We start from the raw sequence: 23,578 nt of genomic DNA on the forward strand, positions 1-23,578 counted from the left end.
ATTTTTTTAATCTTTATAATTTATATTTTAATTTTTTTTTAGTTTAAAAGTATTCTTTTTAATTCTATAATTTACATTTTTATTTTATCTTTTAGTTCTTGTAATTTCAAAACTATAAATATAAAAAAAGTAAGAATCATGAAATTATAGGAATTAAAAAGATCACTTTCAAAACTACAGGGACTAAAAGAGAATTAAAATATAAATTATAGGGACTAAAAAAACTACTTTCAAATTATAAGAATTAAAAAGTAAGAATCAGAAAATTATAAGGAACAAACGAGTAATTTAACCTAAAAAATATATTAGGAATTAATAAAAAAATATATTAGGAGGATTCAACATTTTAACAACTTGTTCAATCCTCCTAATATTTTTTCTAATAAATTTGCTTAATATTTATAAATTAAGTATTTTTAAGAGACTAGTTAAATAGTTAACAATACCTTTAATGTAATTAATTTTTTTATTTTATCATTTAATTTAAACTTAATCTAATTTAATTTTAAGTAATTTTAATTAGGTTGATTTTAATTTTTGTTCTATATATGTTTTAAAATAATAGTTAATGAATCTTTAAATTTATGATAAACTAGCATTCAACACATGTTATATATACTTTTTTTTTACAAGAAGAAACTCATATAATTTCATCCAAAATAATTAATACATGAGGGAATGTAATCAAAATCTTGTTATACACTAGTTTTAATAAATTTCTTATTAATGTAGTAAAAAATACCTTATTAATAAATAATGTTGGCATTTTGTTATTTATTTGTATCAAAACCTAATTCAAAATATATTACTTGATACTATTTTTTAAAGCCTCACTACAAGAAAAATAACATATGCTTATGGACAATGTCGCAACCTACCCTTCGGCGGGAGGGCGACGCGTGACTCGCGGGATGCGTGTTCCACGAAAGGAATACGCGCGGAGTCGCCACCAACGTTTATTTGAGGAAAACGTCGGAAAAACCGGAAAAGACGCGATCTACGAACTTTTAAGCAAAAGGTTCGGGAGTTGTATTTACGCACGGGGAAGGTATTAGCACCCCACACGTCCGTCCCAAGGGACGGCAGCCTTTAATCGAATGTGCAAACGTGACTTTGATTTTTATGTTCCCTTTTTATGTCTTTATATCCTTTATACCCTTTTTATATTTTTCCTTTTTTGTGGTCGACAAGGGTGTTTCCCTTTGCTCCTACGTATTCCTCAATTGGGATGAGAAAATTAGACCTACGTAGTTCTTTCTTATCAAATGATTCTTTTTTACTTTAAGGGGTGATCATTTTAAGGCGTTGGACCTTGAAAATGATCCATTTTACTTAGTGAGAAATTGAAATGACAAACTTCAAAAACCTATTTTTGTGGACGAGCTTGACTAGGCGAGTTTGATTTTAGCCTTAGTTTCACCTTAGTTATTAGTCAATTCGATTAAGAATGAGAAATCCCAAAGAGAAAACGTCCGATTGATTTTCCGCTTTATTTTACTAAGAAACATTTTTTATTATTATATTATTATTTTACCTCTTTTTGATTTCCAACGTGGTTACGGCACGACCGAACGGTCGGAATTCATTTTAACCGAAGTTAACGGATAATACAATTCAAACGTTCGGTGGAAATTTATTTTATTTTTAGGTTAATCGAGCAATGACTTAAGTAAAATGGCTTAAGCACGTCAAAAGGGGGTATAAAAAGTAAATGAAATGAGAATAAAAATACACGAAACACAATGTGGACCACCATGGGTACATAGAATGAATCGAAAAGCTTGGTTCGAGGTACTTACCCGTTGAAGATCAAAGAACGATGAAGAACGAATGAAGAACGTCGAAGAACGGTCGAAACCTTTGTGAAATTCCTCACGGAAAACGTTACGGAAACGTTTCGGAAGCGCCTCGGCTTAGATTTTCTTCACGGAAACAATTTTTCCAAGCAAATTCGAAAGAGAGAGAAGTGCCTAAGGGGCTGAACCCTTTTCTTCTTCACTTCCTCCCCTATTTATAGCAAAATAGGGGAGATGGTTGCCGCCCAGCTCGCCCAGGCGAGCCAGGTTGCTTCCTCCAGAAGCAACAGCCTTCTGGAGGAATATTCTGGAGGGCCCAAGTGGGCCTGGGTGCTATTTGCACCCCCATTTTTACTAAGTACACCCCCCTGCTTTTTTTTGTGATTCTTTTTTCGTAAAGTTACGGAAACTTACGAATTTCGTAACGATACTCGTTTTCTTTCCGTAATGTTACGGAACCTTGTGGATTACATAATCATCCCCTTTTTGACTTACGGAATGTTACGGAACCTCACTAACTGTGCAACGATGCTTCCATTTGATTTCCGGTGTGTCACGGAACCTTACGGATTGTGCATCAATATTTTCTTTTGTTTTTCGGCATGTCCCAGAATTTCACAAATTGCCTAATGATGGGTGCCAAGCACCTCACAAGGACCAAAGAAAGGTCGCATGTCATCAAGCAAAGGTCCCCGGACGAAATTAGGGCATGACAGTTGCCCCTCTTTACTTGTCTTTTATTGGAGATAAAAGGAAAGTAAAGATAAGACACTAATTTCATTCCTCTCGATTGACGAGAGTCGCGGGTGACCATAAAATCTCCGCATGCAAATGACTTGTTGTTCCCGAGGGAACAAAAGGTGCAAAAGACGATGTCAGTCTCTGCATGCTATCAAGCGTTCTGTCTTACAGATAGCAAAAGAATGTTTATACGGATAACCACTCGGGTATTTCCGCCCGTCAACGTGACTCAAAAGTCAGTATGACAGATCTTGTGAGTGCGGAAGATGATGTAAATCTCCGCATGTCATCGGGCCCGCCGCCTCTGGATGACAAAGGGTGCAGAATGACCAAATTTTGTCTCTGCGTACCATCGGACACAACTGTGTCTAAATGGCAAAGGGGTGCGGAATGACCAAATTTTGTCTCCGCATGTCATCGGGCCCGCCGCCTCTGGATGACAAAGGGTGCAGAATGACCAAATCTTGTCTCTGCGTGCCATCGGACACGACTGTGTCTGAATGGCAAAGGGGTGCGGAATGACCAAATTTTGTCTCCGCATGTCATCGGGTCCGCCGCCTCTGGATGACAAAGGGTGCAGAATGACCAAATTTTGTCTCCGCATGTCATCGGGCCCGCCGCCTCTGGATGACAAAGGGTGCAGAATGACCAAATCTTGTCTCTGCGTGCCATCGGACACAACTGTGTCTGAATGGCAAAGGGGTGCGGAATAAACAAATCTTGTCTCTGCGTGCCATCGGACACGACTGTGTCTGAATGGCGAAGGGGTGCGGAATGACCAAATTTTGTCTCCGCATGTCATCGGGCCCGCCGCCTCTGGATGACAAAGGGTGCAGAATGACCAAATCTTGTCTCTGCGTGCCATCGGACACGACTGTGTCTGAATGGCGAAGGGGTGCGGAATGACCAAATTTTGTCTCCGCATGTCACATGACCTCAGGGCCAGTATGACAGAGATTGTGGGACGGCCGACAAAAGCAATGCTCTTGCTCCTACGTATCCTCCAATGAGGAACTCAGACCTACGTAGTTCTAGATAACTTGTGAGACTTGAAAAAGTCTCCACCGGAAGATGTTGACATCTCCGGAAAGGGTGCAAATGAACACACTGGCCTTTGCTCATCAATCACACTTGGGGTCACTGAATGACGAGGTGCGGATAACCGTAAGGTGTCTCCGCGGGTTAACAGCTCTTGGGTCATGGCAACAAAAAGCGGTGCGGTCGACAAAAGCGAGGCTCTTGCTCCTACGTATCCTCCAACGAGGAACTCAGACTTACGTAGTTCTGGATAACTTGTGAGACTTGAAAAAGTCTCGGTGTTTTCTCCACCAAAATGCAAACATGCTTTAGCAAAGAGACAAATATTCCAACTGATTAGAGCAGCATATGCTTTTTTTTGAGTGAAAAACAATGCGTCCACCGGGGAAGGAGAGTATGTTGATGAAATCCCCCATAACCATAAATGAGATTTTGGATGTTTAGCATTTCATTTCTAAATGACCATTTAGAGGAAACACTGGGTTCGACAAAAATAGAAGAAAGTCACTCAAAGTGTATCAATCTCGCACAGGTAAGTGTTTCATCCTAATTCCGAACCATAGATATGTCATGACTTGACTTTGCAAATTATTTCCTATCAAATAAAAAATTACATGTGTGATCATGGATCAATAGGACTTCCCTTGGGAATGGGTTCTTTTGGTGGGTTTTTCGGCTTTTGCGTGTTTTTGGCCTTTTCCTTTTCTGTTTTGGTTTTTCGCGAGGCGAACAAGTCACCGACGCACAGGATTTTGGTTGGTAATCAAAGGGAGAAGACCACTTTAGGTCATGGTTTCCTTTGCTTTCTTTTGTTCATTTGGTGACAATTCTGTATTTGTTAAGATATTGTCTGGTCCAAAGACCTCTCTGCGCATTTCTTCTGGTTTCTTTGACCAGGAGCTTTCTTCTTTTTTACTTTCTCCCATTCTTTTTTCTTTGACTTGGAATTTTCTTTCCTTTCTTTTCGCTTTCTCCCACTCTTTGATTGGGAATTTCCTTGCTTCCTTTTTTCCTTTGATTGAAAATTTTCCTTCTCTCTTTTTTGCTTTCTCTTTGATTGGAAATTTTCCTTCTCATCTTTTTTGCTTCCGAGGGTAAGGATTGACATTCTCACCCTGGGTCAAGGTTTATGGTGAGTCAGGATTTTGGCTCAAGACTTGTAGAATGGCTAGACATGATACATGTCAGGGTTTGGTTTAGCTCAAGGATAAAAGGGATGCCCCACATTATTTCCATGACACAAATGCAAAAATGATGATTTGGAAATTTTATGCAAAACTGGTCATGCATGCACCTATGTGGACGCTCAAGTGTCAAATTTTTATGGTCATGTGATGCTAGGGCTCAGGATTCATTTCCTCTATTTTAAATCAACCCAATGTTTCCAAAATATGTTCTTTTATCAATTTGTGCATTCATCCGAGTCCATTTCGGGTGTCCGGGGAAATTTCACAGCATTCACCCTTCAGGTGTAGACACATTTTCCAAAAACTAGCTATGATCAGCGAATTTTTCTTTAAAGAAAAGTTGGAAGTCATCTCTTTTCAAAAGCATGTTGGTTTTTCAGCTAGACAACTTATTTTTCTTTTTTCTCTCTTTTTCCTTTTTTTTATGTTTATTTCTTTTTCTTGTTTGTTTTTGTTTTTTTTTTCTTTTTTTTCATGAGGTATTTTGCTACCTAAACATGTGTATATTTTTGTGAGGTATTTTTGCTATATACATGCATATCCAAGGTATCTTTCTACCTAAACATACATATATATATTTTGTGAGGTATCTTTTTGCTACATACATGCATATCTAAGGTATCTTGCTACCTAAACATACATATATATATTTTGTGAAGTGTGTTTTTGTTTACATACATGCATATCTAAGGTATCTTGCTACCTAAACATACATATATATATTTTGGGAGGTAGTTGTTTGCTACCTAAATTACATACATGCATATTTAAGGTATTTTTCACTACCTAAACACGCATACATATATTTTGTGAGGTATGACTACCTTCCGAGCTTGTGCTCGTTTTATTTAAATTCTTAGGATCATGAGCAACTAGGTGTGTCCTACTATAAAAAGTGATCAAATAGCAAGCAGAAATTTAAAAGTTACTAGGTTGCCTCCTAGTAGCGCTTCTTTAACGTCTTGAGCTGGACGCCTTATGACTTGTCGGTCACTGACCTAATACTTTGCTTACCTTTGGCTTTGGACTTGGTCGCCTATGGGTCAGCCATGTGTCGTAGGCAACGCTCTAACCTTTTTATGGATGAGCTGAGGTGAACTCTAGAGTTGGTGGCGGTGTGTCTATTGCCCGCTACCGGCCATCCCAATGCTGATGTGGTGTTTCGCCCTGCGCCTGCCTGGGGGCGCAGTACTTCTTGATGAAAGCTCGATTGGTAGGGGGGCCTGATGACCTTGCTGGGGGCGACAGGCACTCCCTAGAACTGACAGAGACCCGTATTTAGAGCTGGCAACTCCAAGACCATGTTGGCCTTCTTCGGGTCCACTAGGTGTCTTGCGGGCACAATCCCTGCAAACAATAGATGACATCAGAAATCAGTTGGGGGAGGTGCATATTTACCTATGCCACGACGACATGAATTTGCTGGGGGGAACGGGCGCCCTGTAGGGCCGACAAAGGCCCGTAACCAGAGCTGGAAACCCCAGGGCCCTGTTGGACTTCTTTAGGTCCACTAGGTGTCTTTGTGGGTGCGATCCCTGCAAATAATAGATGGTATCAGAAATCAGTTGAACCATATGCATACTTACCCATGTCAGGACGACACAGACCAACTGATACTTTTGCAGGGGGAGATTGGCATTGCGGTCGCTGGGCAGAATGTTGCTAAGTAGCAATGTCATCTATATATGTGTAAGAGTGGTCATGTTGGTGCGCATGATCCGCACTCGTCTCTTTGCAGCGGCACTGGTGAAATCTTGCCCCGGTATGCATAGTAGCTGTGTGATAGCCTCCCTCTCTGGTTGTGCTCACACAGTTGGCCCTCCTCCAATATCAGGGGGTGGCCCAGGAACCGTTAAAAGGAAACTACTGGTCCCTTAACCGGGAGTGCAAGTCTCGATTAAGCATTTAAGGACAGAGGACCTTAAATTATCTTAAGGTGTGGATATGGAGCACACTGAAAATGAGGACACGTAGCCCTCTAAAGGTGAGGTGCGGATGTGTAGTCCTCTGGAGGTGAGAGTGTGCAGCCCTCTGTTGGCGAGGACGTGTAGTCCTCTAAAGGTGAGGGCGTGCAGCCCTCTGTTGGCGAGGACGTGTGATCCTCTAAAGGTGAGGGCGTGTAGCCCTACGAAGGTGAGGACATGCAATCCTCTGATGGCGAGGGCGTGTAGCCCTCTGAAGGTGAGGACATGCAGTCCTCTAATGGCGAGGGCGTGTAGCCCTCTGAAGGTGAGGACATGCAGTCCTCTGAAGGCGAGCCAATAGGTACAAGTACCAAAGGACTTTAACCTTACAAGAAAGCAAGAGGTTGACTCTTTGAGAGGGCCTCTCATCTATTCACTTATTACCTAATATGAACATGATGATTTTTTGGGGATGCAAATGTATGCAACCTTCATCTTGAAATGTAGTAAATGCAGGCTTTGTATGCAATAATGCAATGTTATGGAAAATTGTACAATGTTCATGACATTCTTTCCCTATTTTGTGATTTTGATTTGATTTTTTTTTGGAAAACACAATTGACTGTCCTTTTGAAAGAGGTGATAGTCCATGCAACCTTATCCTATCTTTTGCAAATCTCTCCGAGAACTCCCTCAGAGTGTGTGTTTTGTTTGATTTAGTCATTTGACCATTTTGGAGTGACGGCAATGGAGTCGTTTGATGTTTAATCAATCCATTGAAATCCTAGGGTTTGTCCCCCTTTTTTGTTGAAAACATCGATGGGTGAGAACTTTTGATCGGCCCCTATGTTCACTTGAGGCTCATGCACGGTGCCCCTCATTGCCCCAGTGTAAGGCTTTGAGGTACCAATCGTTGTCTTTCGTCATGACCTTGTAGGAGGGAACCTATTGGTGAGAACTTCTAATCTGCCCCTAGGTTCACTTGAGGCTCATGCACGATGCCCCTCATTGCCCCAGTGTAAGGCTTTGAGGTACCAATCGTTGTCTTGTTTTCATAGCCTCGTAGTGAGGAAGAATGAAAGAAGCAGTTGATTCTTGCAAAAAGAATTTTCCAAGGACGAGAAATAGTTGAAGGATTTTTTTCAGTTGATGGATTAAGTCAAATGACTCCTATGTAGAAGCAAGATGTTTTGATGTTTTGATGATGCCGAAGGATCAAGTGCTTCTAAGTTTTATTCGAGACAAGAAATCAAGATATATGATCAAGTTGATCTCTAGAATCTTAGGAAGAAGTTTCCAAATTGAAAAACAAAAGGTTTGACCAAAGAATTCTATCATTTCAAATTGAGATTTGCTCTCTGGTAATCGATTACCAGCAGTTGAAAATGTTTTATTTCAAATTTTTAAAACCTGTAATCGTTTACACAAGTCTTGTAACTGATTACCAGAGGGGATTTTTGGAAAATAATTTCCAAGAGTCACATCTATTCAAATGGTTTATGAATGGGCATCAAAGGTGGCTTGGAAGCACGAATTTAAAGAGAGTTTTCATTGCCCACAAAGTTTATCCTCTCAAAAGATTAAGAGTTTTTCTGAACTGAACTGTCTTATCCTCTCAAAAAGATTCCTTGGTCAACCACTTGCATATTCAATAAGGAATTTTGATTGGTCTTCATTGTACAATCTATCCCTTTCAAGAGAGATTTCTTCTTCTCTTCTTCTTACTTCTGAAAAGGGATTAAGAGACTGAGAGTCTCTTATTGTAGAGGATTCTTGAACACAAGGGAAGGGTTGTCCCTGTGTGGTTCAGACTTTGTAAAAGGAGTTTTACAAAGAGAGTGGAAAATCTCAAGTGGGTTTCTTGAGGACTGGACGTAGGCGCGGGAAGTGGCCGAACCAGTATAAATCAAGTTTGCATTCCTCTCTTCCTTTAAACTTCTTTTATTTATTGCTATTTATCTTTTGCTTTAAAGAAGTTTATTTTGAATTGTCTTTAGAGTAATTCATGTTAAGGGTGCATTGTTAATCCAAAAAGAAAGAGTGATAGTTCAATTGGGGAATAGTCTTTGCATCTTAATTCAACCCCCCTTTTTTCTTAAGGTAACTGAGGCCATTTGTCCAACATCCTATTCTTGACAACTCGCTTCTCTAAGAAGACAAACTTTCCGGAATGATAAAATGAGGTCACATGAACGTCTATATTTTTACTTGAAAACACTGTCAATCAAATGCCCCCTCTTCTTTTTTTTTTACTCGTCGTTTTATGACACCCCCACCAACGTGCAAGATGAGTAATCTCTGATTGAACGGTCTTGGAAGTCAACACTCAGGAGCGCAGGTTGCTTGAGCAAACAGACCAATGGCTTACACTCACATTCCGGTGGAAGTTGAATAAGCAAAGATGTGTTCGTGAGGGGATGAGAGAGACAAGGATGTCCATTTTATCCATATCATTTAGCATTGTAACTGTGGTTTATGGCATAAACTTGAAAATCTTGATGAGTCATAACAACAGGTTCCAGAATTGCCCCATGTATGGTGTTGCTTGTCAATGTTATAATTCAACAAGCGATTCTCCTCAAATTTCAGCCAGCCCGTATCAATTAGACCTTGCACCTTACGCTTCAGAGCCCTACAATGCTCAATGGAACGCCCCGGGGCTTCTCCGTGACAAGCACACGTTGCATTCGAGTCGTATTCTCGGAGAAATGGAGGTTGATGAACCTTGGCTAGGGTTATGGCTACCATTGAATTATCAAGTAGATATGGGATCAAGTTTAGCATATGACAACGGAATTTGGGGTGAACCCTACAGGCTTTTTGCTGCAAAATTCCTTTTTGTTGATGTTTTTTTGGTTTGTGCTAAAGGTGGTCTTCGTCATTGGAAGTGCGGTAGACAGGCTTTGTGGTTGATTTAGGGATGGCCTTTGTGGATAACTGGGTGGTGGGTAAGGAGAAGGTTGGTTATTGGCTGAGTAATGACATTATTGGGTTGGTGGGAAACTTGGCTGTATAGGAATGGCAGTCACAACATGGGCTTCTCCCTTATTCTCACCCTCTTCATTTGCCCCAGTTTTCTCATTCGTCCAAGTGGGATGATTAAATTTGCCTCTTTTCAGACCCGCTTTGATCCTTCTGCTGGCGAAGTCCAAATCCGCAAAGCTTGAAGGTGTGTAACCCACCATTTTCCATAGTAGAACACTGGTAACATGTCTACTATCATTGTGATAATCTCTTTCTCTATTTATTGGGGGTGCTACTTGAGTCGCCAGATCCCTCCACCTTTTGGGCGTGTTCTTTGAAAGATCCATCCCCCTTTTTGCACATGTTTTGTAGTTGCATCCTATCCGGAACCATATCAAAATTGTACTGATACTGCCTAACAAAGGCAACCATTAGGTCCTTCCAAGTATGGACTCAGGAAGGTTCCAAGTTAGTGTACCAGGTAACAACTACCCCAGTAAGACTTTCTTGGAAGAAATGTATTAGCAGTTCCTCATCTTTGCGTATGCCCTTATCTTCCGACAATACATCTTTGGATGGTTCTTGGGGCAAGTAGTCCCCTTGTACTTGTCAAAGTCTAGCACCTTGAACTTGGGAGGGGTGATGATATTGGGTACTAGGAACAACTCTTCTAGGTTAGCAAAGGCATAATCTTTACCTCCTTCAATGGCCCTGAGCCTTTCCTCTTTCCCATTTCTGCCATAGCATGAGGGTTTTTAACCGCTGTGGAATGTGAGGGTTGTGGTTGTGGGTGACACTGAGGGCCCTCCAAAGTGTTTTGCAGGGGTATACCACCAACTGCTTGCCCTTCAGTGGCATATCCGAGGCAAGGCTCGAAGTTGGCTAGATTGTGGTGGGGAATTTCATGTGTCTCCTCCATGGGTCGAGAGACATGTGCATGATCAGATTGAGGTTGTTGGCTCTTAATGAGTATGGGAGTGGAGTTATTGACATCCCCATTGGGAATGTACGCCACATTGGGTGGTGTATAGTTTGGGAGGCAAGCCATATGGCGGGAAGGCGTGCTTGTTTTGAATTTGCACATCATGGGGTCATTCGTACTTCCCAAATCTTTGCCTACCATATTTGAGGTTGGATGATTCATTTGCTTGAGGCCAGATGGGAGCATCGGGTTCACCTTAGCGACAGCGCTAGTAGCGGCAACTATAACCGCATTGGCTTCCATTATCTTCTTCATGCTCATCATGGCCTCCATCATTGTGGTCATTTGCTCTTTTATGGCCTCCATGTCGGCCTTCATCTTCTCTTGCACCTCCTCTGCTTCACCCATTACTCTAGCTCTAGCACGAGTTCGGTAAGGGCGTCGTAAAGCGTGTCCTTTTCTTTTTTTATAACAATGATTAAGTTCATTTTATTTTATTTTATTTTATTTTTCAAGGAAAGAATGCAATGAGCAATGCAACCAATGAAAAGCATGGATGCATGCGAATGATGTACAGTTGAAGTATTGCGAATTTTTACGCAGGATATGGGGTTGAATCAGTTTAGATTTTCAACATGGTCCATGACATCTTTGTCAAGGTGAAACTGGAAGTAACAAGGACATCAACAATCCTAAATATGTTTGGCAGTAGACGAAGTAGTGATGTGACTCGATTAATCTTTTGCCCCAATTTTGCAAGACGGTTACTTCCATATTTCAACTTGACTTGATGAACCTTTTTATAAAAGCATGAGCTTGGTTCAACCCTATAATCCAAGGAATGACAATTCTGATTGCCAATACTTCAACAACATCTCATAGGGATGAATGACTCGGGCATACTTTAAGCTATGCATGGAAAATGTAATTATGAAATTGAGATGCCCGAAGAAACACCTTTTCCTAGTTAACCATGCATTTAGGTACCATGTTCAGTTATTTTGTTTTGTTGTTGTGTGTTTTTTTTTTATTTTTAGAAATGGGTTTATGATCCCAACATGGTTGGCTCATGGTGCCTAACACATGCAACTAAGAATGTAGTGTGAAGTTTCACGCTTCCCCTTTTTTGTTTTTGTAGAGGAAAACACAAGGATGAGCAAACATGAAAACAAATGGTATGCAATTTTGCAGATCAAAAAGCTTGTTGAACGCATATGCATGATGATGCCATGACTCATGCAAAATGTGAGGCTGGAATATGATAACGGACAAATGCAGGAACGATATGTTCATTATGATGTTATGAAGAGATGCTTATGCGATGCATGATATGAATGCATTTTACGGACACGAGAGCCCGGAAAATTATCTCTTCTTACTTGCACATTTGGGGGTGCAGTGCCCCATGTGTACAATTAAGAAGGTGATATGGACCTTCCGGCTTCCCGTGACAAAGGATGAGACCAACATACAATGCATGCTAGAGATAAAATGTGGGAGTGACTTGATTCGCACTGATTTTTTGGAGTAAAAACGTGGGATAAACTCATTTTTTTTCAAAAAGTTATAACTAGTCAAGATTTGAGCGACAATACAAACTTCCTAGCAGTTTCTAATCATATGGTCCATTAAGTCTATCATATGCTGACAATAGCTGAGAAGTCCGTGGATCTCCTCGGGGGCGGAGTAGGTGTCCGCCACTGCTTTGGCCTTGGCTAGCAATCGGGGAAGTTCTTGACTCCTGTTCAAAGTAAGAGCAAATCGGTCCGTTCACATTGTTGCCTCTTGGTGCAATGAATCAATTACCCTTTCCCTTGCTTCCCTTTCTGCTGATATCTTGGCGTACTCATCCTCTAGCCTTTGCTCGTGAGTCGCCGCTAGATTTAGCTTTTCTTTGCACTCATCGATGATGGCCCACATATTCCCTTCAGTCTCGCTTAACTGTTGGGACAAATTTCTTTTCGACCTAAGGCAAGCCTTTAGCTCGTCCTTCAAGATCATGCCTTTGACCCGTGATGATTCCTTTCACCTCTTCGGAGCTTGAGCTCACTATTGCTGCCCTATAAAGCCCCTCAAAACTTTGCTTTGGTCGTGTTCTTCCTTTTGGGCCTTCTTGGTTTCTCGTTCCAAGGCTTCAGCTGTGGCCATATTGACGTCCCTTAGTTCATCATACTCTTTTCAGACTTTGATGGCTATGGACTTGAACTTCTCTTCGACTACTCGGGCTCTTTCAAGCTCTGCCTTTAGGGCTTGTACCTTATCACTTTCTTCCGAAGCCTTAACCTCATCGTCTCTCACAGTCTTTAGATTTGGGAGCCAATCCAATCCTTGTGTTCGGACTCTCAGCCACTTATGATAGCCGCCGATGATCCCATTACTGCTTCCCCTAAGCTCTCTGTCCTTTCTTCACGCCGCATCCCATGCCTTGCGAACTCCTTGGAGTATCCCCGCGTTGTGGTCACTGAAACCCCATGCGATGAAAGGCGTGATGCTTTCGTCTGATGGCACTTCTCTCATGGGGTAGCCAAGCTGTCTTATGGCGAGGACGGGATTATAATTAATACAACCCCTTGTTCCATCAAGGGAACATTTGGACATCCTTCGTATGAAGATAGAATCCTAACTCTTCCTTCCTTCTTGGAGAAAAAGGTGTGAAACCAGCCACACATAGAGAGCCAGTGCACAACAAACAATTCTTGCGCCACTCTTTTCACCTCCCCGGTCGAACGTGTCATACATGGCCAAAATGGCGACGACCGGGCTTTCCTTGCCATGATGAAAGGCGAGGAAAGCGTCAATCACTGCTAGGTCCACTAACCCTTCCATATTCGGAAAGAGGACAACTCCAAAGATCAAAAGCACCAAGATGTCAATAAAAGAAAGCCCATTTGCCTTGATTTTCCAAGGCCTTTGCCCTTTCCTCCAAATACTTCCTTGGTACTCTGACTACCCCATTCCTATTTTGCTTTACCCGGTCCAACTCTTGTGCTGAGATTTTCACTACCTTGGCAACTCTTGTCGTGGAAGGATAGAACCTAGAGAAAAGATATGGCTTCCTTCCTCCCAGTGGGCATCCCAGGATTTCTTCAAACTCTTTCACAGTCGGCACTAGCTGGAAGTCCTCGAATGTGAAGCACCTTAGGGGCTGGTCATAATACTAGGAAAGGGATGCAATCGGTTCCATGGAGACTTCTACCATAGCTAGGTCCCAAATCTTACCGTAGGCTTTGTAGAAGGCTTGTCGTTGAAGTTGACCCATTAACTGCCCCAACTCTCGTAAACTAGTGACCTCTAAGCTCTTGATTTTGACTTGATAGAACCTCTTTTTAAGCGAAGGCTTTTGACTCGATCCCATGTTTTACTAAAGTGAAATAAAATCTAGTGCGAATCAAAACTCCGACATCTATCATGGGTGGAATGGATGAATGCATGAAGAAATGCATATGACACAGATGCAATTTACGAATACGGGAGCCCGAGAAATTGTTTCCTTCTTGGATACAACATTTGGGCAGTGTGGCACCCAACGTATGTTTTTAAGAAGGCGACACGGACCCTCCGTCGGTTTGCTAAAGTGAGGGGATCAAAGACGAAACCCACGCATGATGCATATGCGAAAGGCACAACACTGGGATGTACATAGTAGGACAATATTCACAAACAAATATAAGCAAAAGGGTATATGATACTTATGCATGGCAGTGTGAAAAATGGCACGCAGCGTGTTTGCTCCGTGCCCCTATTTAAGGGACCTATAAGGGAGAGAGCTAACTAGGCTTTTAGTGATAACCCCCAAGGTAGTCATATCTCTCTTGATGGTTTCTAGAGGTATCATCCCCTTCGAAGAACATACTGCAGCAGTAGGGACTACTAGCAATAATATGTTTTCAAAGAGAAAAACTCTAGATGAGGGTTCACTGTAATCAAGCAAGTCAAAGACCTAGCATGATCACGGATTCACCTTCACTCCTTATGTTCCCACGAACCCGGGTATAGGGCCCCTTTTTTTCAACTCACCGTGTGTGCAAATAGTGTTAGTGTTTGTGTACATCAAATGAATAAATATTTACCTCAAGCATACAAAAAAAATGCACTAAAAGCATCAAAGAGTTATATATACAAGAACATAATGAAGGGAAACCAACAAAGGAGTAAGTCATGGTTAAACATTGCACAAGATTAAATGGCCTAACTCTCTAAAAACAGTCCCCAGTGGAGTCGCCAACTGTTGCAACCTACCCTTCGGCGGGAGGGCGACGCGTGACTCGCAGGATGCGTGTTCCACGAAAGGAATACGCGCGGAGTCGCCACCAACGTTTATTTGAGGAAAACGTCGGAAAAACCGGAAAAGACGCGATCTACGAACTTTTAAGCGAAAGGTTCGGGAGTTGTATTTACGCACAGGGAAGGTATTAGCACCCCACACGTCCGTCCCAAGGGACGGCAGCCTTTAATCGAATGTGCAAACGTGACTTTGATTTTTATGTTCCCTTTTTATGTCTTTATATCCTTTATACCCTTTTTATATTTTTCCTTTTTTGTGGTCGACAAGGGTGTTTCCCTTTGCTCCTACGTATTCCTCAATTGGGATGAGAAAATCAGACCTACGTAGTTCTTTCTTATCAAATGATTCTTTTTTACTTTAAGGGGTGATCATTTTAAGGCGTTGGACCTTGAAAATGATCCATTTTACTTAGTGAGAAATTGAAATGACAAACTTCAAAAACCTATTTTTGTGGACGAGCTTGACTAGGCGAGTTTGATTTTAGCCTTAGTTTCACCTTAGTTATTAGTCAATTCGATTAAGAATGAGAAATCCCAAAGAGAAAACGTCCGATTGATTTTCCGCTTTATTTTACTAAGAAACATATTTTATTATTATATTATTATTTTACCTCTTTTTGATTTCCAACGTGGTTACGGCACGACCGAACGGTCGGAATTCATTTTAACCGAAGTTAACGGATAATACAATTCAAACGTTCGGTGGAAATTTATTTTATTTTTAGGTTAATCGAGCAATGACTTAAGTAAAATGGCTTAAGCACGTCAAAAGGGGGTATAAAAAGTAAATGAAATGAGAATAAAAATACACGAAACACAATGTGGACCACCATGGGTACATAGAATGAATCGAAAAGCTTGGTTCGAGGTACTTACCCGTTGAAGATCGAAGAACGATGAAGAACGAATGAAGAACGTCGAAGAACGGTCGAAACCTTTGTGAAATTCCTCACGGAAAACGTTACGGAAACGTTTCGGAAGCGCCTCGGCTTAGATTTTCTTCACGGAAACAATTTTTCCAAGCAAATTCGAAAGAGAGAGAAGTGCCTAAGGGGCTGAACCCTTTTCTTCTTCACTTCCTCCCCTATTTATAGCAAAATAGGGGAGATGGTTGCCGCCCAGCTCGCCCAGGCGAGCCAGGTTGCTTCCTCCAGAAGCAACAACCTTCTGGAGGAATATTCTGGAGGGCCCAAGTGGGCCTGGGTGCTATTTGCACCCCCATTTTTACTAAGTACACCCCCCTGCTTTTTTTTGTGATTCTTTTTTCGTAAAGTTATGGAAACTTACGAATTTCGTAACGATACTCGTTTTCTTTCCGTAATGTTACGGAACCTTGTGGATTACATAATCATCCCCTTTTTGACTTACGGAATGTTACGGAACCTCACTAACTGTGCAACGATGCTTCCATTTGATTTCCGGTGTGTCACGGAACCTTACGGATTGTGCATCAATATTTTCTTTTGTTTTTCGGCATGTCCCGGAATTTCACAAATTGCCTAATGATGGGTGCCAAGCACCTCACAAGGACCAAAGAAAGGTCGCATGTCATCAAGCAAAGGTCCCCGGACGAAATTAGGGTATGACAGACAACATTTTTCCTACGGACATGAATTAGTGTAGGTAAATCTCAAAAATACTTTTACCTACAATTGACTAATATAGGTCAAACCCAACCACTTGTACCAACCATTATTTGGTGTAGGCAAGTTCATTAAAACTAAAAAAATACTTCTACCTACAACTAGATTGTGTAGGTAAAACTCCAAAAACACTTGTGGCTATGATTGATTAGTGTAGGTAAAACTCAAAAAAATTACTACCTACAAAAGCACCGTGTAGGCACCGTGTAGGCAAAATTCTAAAAAATTTATACCTACAACTACGTGATGTAGATAAAACTTCATACAACCTGTGCCTATAATTGGTTGGTGTAGGTATAACCTCAAAAGTCTTATACCTACCATTGTTGTTGTAGGTAAAACTCTTTAAGACTATTTGAATTTGAATACTAGTCTCTTGTTTTTTTAGTAAATACTCAATCTCAAATGAAAAATTCTGATTCAGATTTTAGGATTTGATTGCATTTTAGGGTTACCGTGAAACAAACCAAAGCCTAAGTTTCAGACAAAAAAATAGGGTACCCAAAAAACCAAAAAGGACCTTCTTTTTGCACGTTCTCTCTCTACCAATCAAATCACAATCACGGAGCAAAGCAACGCTCTCTTCCTCTCCGTCACTGCCACTCTCATTGTCTTTTCTTCTCTCTTCTCTAGGGTTTATCGCCATTTGATCTCAAGCTCTCCTCCCAAAATGTCGTCTCTACCTCTTCCATAATCGGACAGCTAGTGCCCCTGCTTTTGCCGATGTGCAATGTACTTTGTTCTCGTTCCTCGATCTACTGCATTTTCACCTCACTTTAGCTTTTCCTCAATTTTCCATTTCTCAATTAAATTGTTCAACGTTTTGTATGAATCGGTTTTTCCCCTCTTTTCCCTACCGACAAAATGTTTCTCTTTGAATTGCATTATTGTAATTGCTGATATATTTGCTCGTAATTAATTCCTTTGGCGATGATTTTAATATGTCACTTTTCCTCATCAAAGTAGCTTTATTTTTATTTTTATTTGAATACTTTAAGACTATTTTAATTTCTACGTTTTGATTGGATTTTAGGGTTTCCAGCCTCGAGGCTGATTCGGATTGGTTGGAGATGGAAAATTCCGATGCGCGGTGTGTTCGAGTTGCCGTCAATGTTCGGCCTCTGATTACGTTGGAGCTTATGCTTGGATGCACCAATTGCATCTTTGTGCTTCCCGGTGAACCTCTGGTGTGTTTTCTGTTTGAACTATGCTCTGTTCGTGTCGCATTTGATATGATTTATGCTCTTTTTTTATTTTTTGCATGTTGAAATTTATATTGAATATGTGATATTGATTTATAATTGTTGTTCACTTGCTTCAACCACATTCTTATCTTGAGGGATGTGGGAATAGGTAGTGTGTATTTCTTGGGGTTTTAATGTTTTGGGGAATTCAGGGTTTAGTGAATATCCCTCATTTTTGGTTTGATGTTGCACACCCTCACCAACCTCCAATTCTTCGTCCATAGTGTTAAAACTTATCATTCCATATCCCCTGGCACTCAAAAACTATCCACATGACAGAGCAGTTCCAAGTTGTGGCAACCTTATATTAGGAAAATGCTTTTTGAATAATAAGTGAGGAAAATATGAACAATATACAACATACTACACAAGACGCATAATAACAAAAATCAATTGACCTGAAGGATGAAAAGGAATGGAAGCAGGAGAAGGAAACACTGAAAATGGGTTTTAAAATGAATGAGTGGGTTTTTGTTCCACCGCACACCGGTTTCTATGAACGTTCTATTATTAGAGATATTTTGTAGATGTATTTGGTTTAGGCTAGAAGGAGATAAATTTTATACTTTTTATGTGATACTTATCTTTTATATTCTACTTTAATTAAAAAATATATATTTTATTTTCATCTTTTCTATTTCTTTCATTTAACTCAAACACACTTGATATTCTGCAGATTGGGGATACAGTATTTGTTATAGTTTTATGACATTGTTTACGTCATCAACTCAGTGAATATATGCAGGCCATCCAAGTTGATCAAGTAAGTTTTAATGATTATGACTTTATCCATAGTGAAGCCCTTTTTAATATATCTTATCTCTAATTACCAGAAAAATGGATAGCAATTATGAAGGCATTCAAGCATAGCTATTGAATCCTTTTTTATCTTCTAAATTTATTACTAACTATTTCAATATTTTGTTCTTATTGAATAGAAAAATTCAAAGGGAAAAGAAATTCAAGGATTCATAGATGACCCACATTTGTTTGCATTATTTTAATGTGATTAATGATGGCCTTGATATAATATTCCAGGTCAAAGAGATATATAACTATACACAGGGTGACTTAATAACTGAAGATGTTTTATTGCTTGATTGCCAAAGAGAGATTTATGTGTGGGTTGGCTTACATTCGACTGTCAAATCAAAACAAGAAGCTCTTAATCTTGGCTTGGTATCTATATTGAACTCACTGATAGCTTTTACGCTAATTGTCACACTATGATGTTTTCACACATACATATTTGAATCAGTATGTCATTTCACTTTTATATGGTCTTCATTTAGTCATTCCTTTTCAATACTTTGCTAACATTTGAATTCTCACCATTAACATATGCTATAATTACTTTGTACTTCTTCTATTTTTTTCCTGCATGAGTGGATCTCAACCACAACCCCTAGAACTCTTTGCCAATGCATCCAAGTGCTTCATGAAAATGCCTCTATACTATACAAGGAGTCATTGTTTATACATCTAATTCATGAAGAGCCAAGTTTGACAGTTGTTTCTCCATTATTCATTATTCACTAATTATTTGATAGTCTCATCTTAGGAACTAGTTCTTATTCATCTATAAAATGAGTCATGTGATCAAACTCTATGATTTTAATGTTATATGGACTTACTGTTTCATGCCATATGTTTTTCTTACAATGGATATTGTAATGAGCAGAAATTTCTGGAAATGGATGTCCTTGTTGAAGGCCTATCCCTGAACATCCCTACTTATATTGTAACAGAAGGTCATGAGCCACCTTTTTCACTCGTTTCTTTTCATGGGATCACTCAAAAGAAAATGTAAGTCTTCTCGCTTCAAAGTTATAAATATTGATCATAATACTATGATGACTTATTTTAGGAAGTTCTCAACTTTTCATTGGGAGAGTGGTGGAGCATTATAGAGACTTGAGGCCATCCCTTGCCCCCACCTTCCCCAAAGAAGACTCGCCTTATATTTCTCGATGTTCCTCCTGTCAATGAGACACAAATTTATGGAACCAGGTTTTGAATTCAATCTAGTTGCTATTTAATTATTATAATTTCAACAAAAAGAAAAGGAAGATAACTACAAGCTAGTGATTTCCTAACTTGGGTCAAGACTATGATTATAATGGCTAACAAATATACCAAAGGTATGCAGAGAACTAATCTATACAAGTCATTAACTAGATTTGCTTTTATATAAATAAAATGTGTTCCGAAAAGGCTACTTCTTACTTGCAGGGATATTGGGTGGGGCACAAATATAAAATATACTACAAAAAGAAATGTTAATAAAATATACTTTTGTGGTTTGGTGGAATGTTAAGTTTTGGATTATTTGTTAAGAAATTGTGCTTTAATACCTTATCTCTAATGTGATTAGCCACTTCTTTACTTTGTAACATATTTGATGTTTTTTCATGCATCAAGTTTGGCATCATTTTTTCATCTCACATTTTCTTTTTTCTATTTCTATGCCATGTTTTTAAAGATGAGTGACAATGGTGAAGAAGATGGAGAAAACCGTCCAGTTCTCTATTTGAATGAAAGGATTCTTTCATCATTGTCAAGGAGATCAGTAGCTGCCCATCCTTGGCATGATCTAGAAATTGGTAACTTTGTTGATATTATTGCTTGTTCATGTAGTATAGTTAAGATTTAAATCATATTTCAAAACTACTTAATTTTCATATGCAGGACCTAAGGCTCCTCAAATTTTCAATTGTGTAAGTTCTCATCTTCTGCTTTGGAAGAATACTTTTTGCCTCATTGTGTCATCTATTACTATTTATACGTTAAAGATGAAGCTATATATTATTTTCAACATTTATTTTATGGAGTGTCTGTTCTGCAAGCAGTCATTCCACTAGTGCAATACTGTACTAGGTGCTATTGAATCTTTTTGTAACTTTAGTCTCCAATAACTTAACTTCTCGATCGTCGTACAACAATTGCATGATGACACCACACTTGTATAATTCCATTCTTGATTTGCAACTAGTTTTCTGGTAAAAGGGTGTTTCTGCTTGTTCAATGGCTATAGGTTGTGCAGATCACTAAAGGAAGCAAGGTTAAGTATGAACTTGACAAAAAGACTGGATTGATTAAGGTACAAACCAATTACCTGGTTACTGGAATGGAAGCCCCTACTGCTATATCTTGAAACAAATTTTCCAGATGATTTTTTCCCCCATACCCATCTATCTTTATGCTTACGATTTCTGAATAATTCACAGGTTGATCGGGTTTTGTATTCATCATTTGTTTATCCATATAACTATGGTTTTATCCCTCGCACACTGTGTGAAGACAATGATCCAATTGATGTTTTGGTTCTCATGCAGGTAAATTAGTACCATTTTCAAATTCATATATTTTACACAAGAAGCATTAAATATTGTTTATAATATTCTATAGACATGTGTAAAATTGTGTAAATGTAGAATGCCTTAAATTGTTGAATAGGCAATGGCTATTTAATTAAGAATTGTTTCTGCATTGTTTTGATAGGAGCCAGTTCTTCCTGGATGTTTCCTGCGAGCCAGGGCCATTGTACTGATGCCCATGATTGACGGGGTACTGAATTAATTTATTGCTTTCTTAGCCAATAAAACCAACCATTTCCACAATAACAAATACAAATATAATGTGGTATTGACATTTGGCTCAACACAGGGAGAGAAAGATGATAAAATCATTGCAGTGTGTGCTGATGACCTAGAATATAAGCACTTTACCAACTATAAAGAACTTGTACCTCACGCATCTCCGAGATCCGACATTTCTTTGAAGATTGTATCCTTCTTCTTAGTTTTATATATTAAGTATATTTTGGTTTTTAGGTTATTTCATTTGTTTCTTACTTCGATTTCTACCTATTGATGATAGGCGCACACATTTACTTGGTAGCCGGCAGGTTGGGGAAAATGCTCTTTTTGTATGATGTTTGACAAATTATTCAAACATGGTTTCTCTATTTTGCATGATTTGCAAACGAAGACCATCAATTTAGTTAAAAAGAAAGGCCTATAGATATGTTCAAAGTAGTATATTTACATATTCTTCCAATTTAAATGTCATTTTCCACATGATAATTAAAAAACGCATATGAACGGGTAAGTAGCAGGGAGCATAGCTAGAAGATTTATTATTATTATTATATGGTTTTTACCTACAGATGATAAGTATATATTAAAGACTTTTACCTATAGTTAGGAGATGTAAGTAGAAGTTAATGACTTTTACCTACACATTATACATAGTAGGTAAAACCTATAGTGACAAACAATTAACCGTCATTATATGCCGTCCGTAGGACAAAGTCTATCATACATTTACCTACGAATTTTTTATTTATAGTGACAATTTTTTTCCGTAGGCATAGGTCATTTTTCTTGTAGTACCTGGAAAAATTGTTAACATGATTATAATTTTGTTTAGCATACAAACACAAGACCATAGCATCAATATGTAGTTAAATTCAAGTGAGGTAAAGCAAGAAAGTAAAAATTCTACAAACATATTAGTAAATCATGTTATTTATTGTTTGTTCCAATAATGTATTTGTGAAGTTTATCTAGACATTTTCATCTAAATTGATGTTATCATCATCCATCAATTCTTCATCCAACTTCAATTTTCTATAAATAAGCATATTTGTAGTTATTGAAGATAATGTTTTTGTGCAAAAGTTGAACCTTAATCTTGATTTTTAATCAATGAAATCAATTTAGATGTGGTTACAGGTTGTTCAAGCAACAAAACAGCATCTCCATTGTGAGAAAATTCCACTTTTTTTTACCACTCTCTAATTAGTGAAGTAAATTGAGTTTTAAAAAATATTGATAATATACATATGAATTATATAAAATCAATTAATATAGGATGTTTAACCTCATCATTTAAATATGTATTCACCATAATTGAACATTTTCAAGATTCTATTTTCATGACATATTTCAATTACAATAAAATCACTTTCACGGTTAAAAACACTGGATGTTGAACTTCTATCTACTAAGAACAATTGTCTTCTAGTCAAAGAATTCAAAAGAATATGATAGTCATTTATAGGTGGATCATGTGTTAAAAATAAGGTAAAAATTGTAACCTATGTAGAAGTTTAGAAAACCAAATCTTGTTTATATGTATACAGGTATTTTGGGAGTAAGGTTTTTACATGTTATGTTTAACAATTTTTCAATATTAGAATCAATCAGCTAACTTGAAGTGAGTGTTAGCATATTCATTCAAAACTTAAACTTTGATGGAATAACTAAGAAAAAATTGTTCCAGAAATTTATAAATTTATAAAAAAAAGTATTAAATAACAAATCGTAAGAAATAACTAAATAACTAAAATAATTACGGTTGAATTATTTCAAATGAATAAACATAAGATTGATTTTTTTTTCTATTTTTATAACTCAAACCAACTACCATTAGCTCAAACCACAGGAAGTTCCCTCTTGTACAAAGAATAAAACATACTTGTAAAAATTAAATAATTTTGTGCAACAATTAATTAATAATCAAAAAAATTTGCGAGGATTAATAATCAATAATTAGTTAAATCATTAGTAACCTTGTAGCAATTTGAATAACTACATTGTCAATTTTTTTAATATGAAACATAATTAAAACTTAAAGATTAATGATCCAAGAGTAAAGGACAATTTCTTTATACGATAGGGATATATAATTTAATAAAAATTGATAATGAATTTTTTTCTAAACAAACAACACAAGTCCAAATGGGATTATAATTGCACATCTTAATATATATAAATTCATGCCTCTCATTTTTTTGCTTTTTTATATATTCATCATATAACATTTAATGTATGGACTCCTCTTATCTATAT

At 38.4% G+C, this 23,578-nt stretch overlaps 1 pseudogene; it reads left to right on the forward strand.

The window, feature by feature from the left end:
• The first annotated feature begins 20,205 nt into the window (after positions 1-20,205).
• On the forward strand, positions 20,206-21,538 carry LOC112997683 (soluble inorganic pyrophosphatase 1-like; annotated as a pseudogene).
• The last annotated feature ends 2,040 nt before the right edge of the window (positions 21,539-23,578 follow it).

This window comes from Glycine max, chromosome 18, assembly GCF_000004515.6.
Source record: "Glycine max cultivar Williams 82 chromosome 18, Glycine_max_v4.0, whole genome shotgun sequence".
Classification (NCBI taxonomy): domain Eukaryota; kingdom Viridiplantae; phylum Streptophyta; class Magnoliopsida; order Fabales; family Fabaceae; genus Glycine; species Glycine max.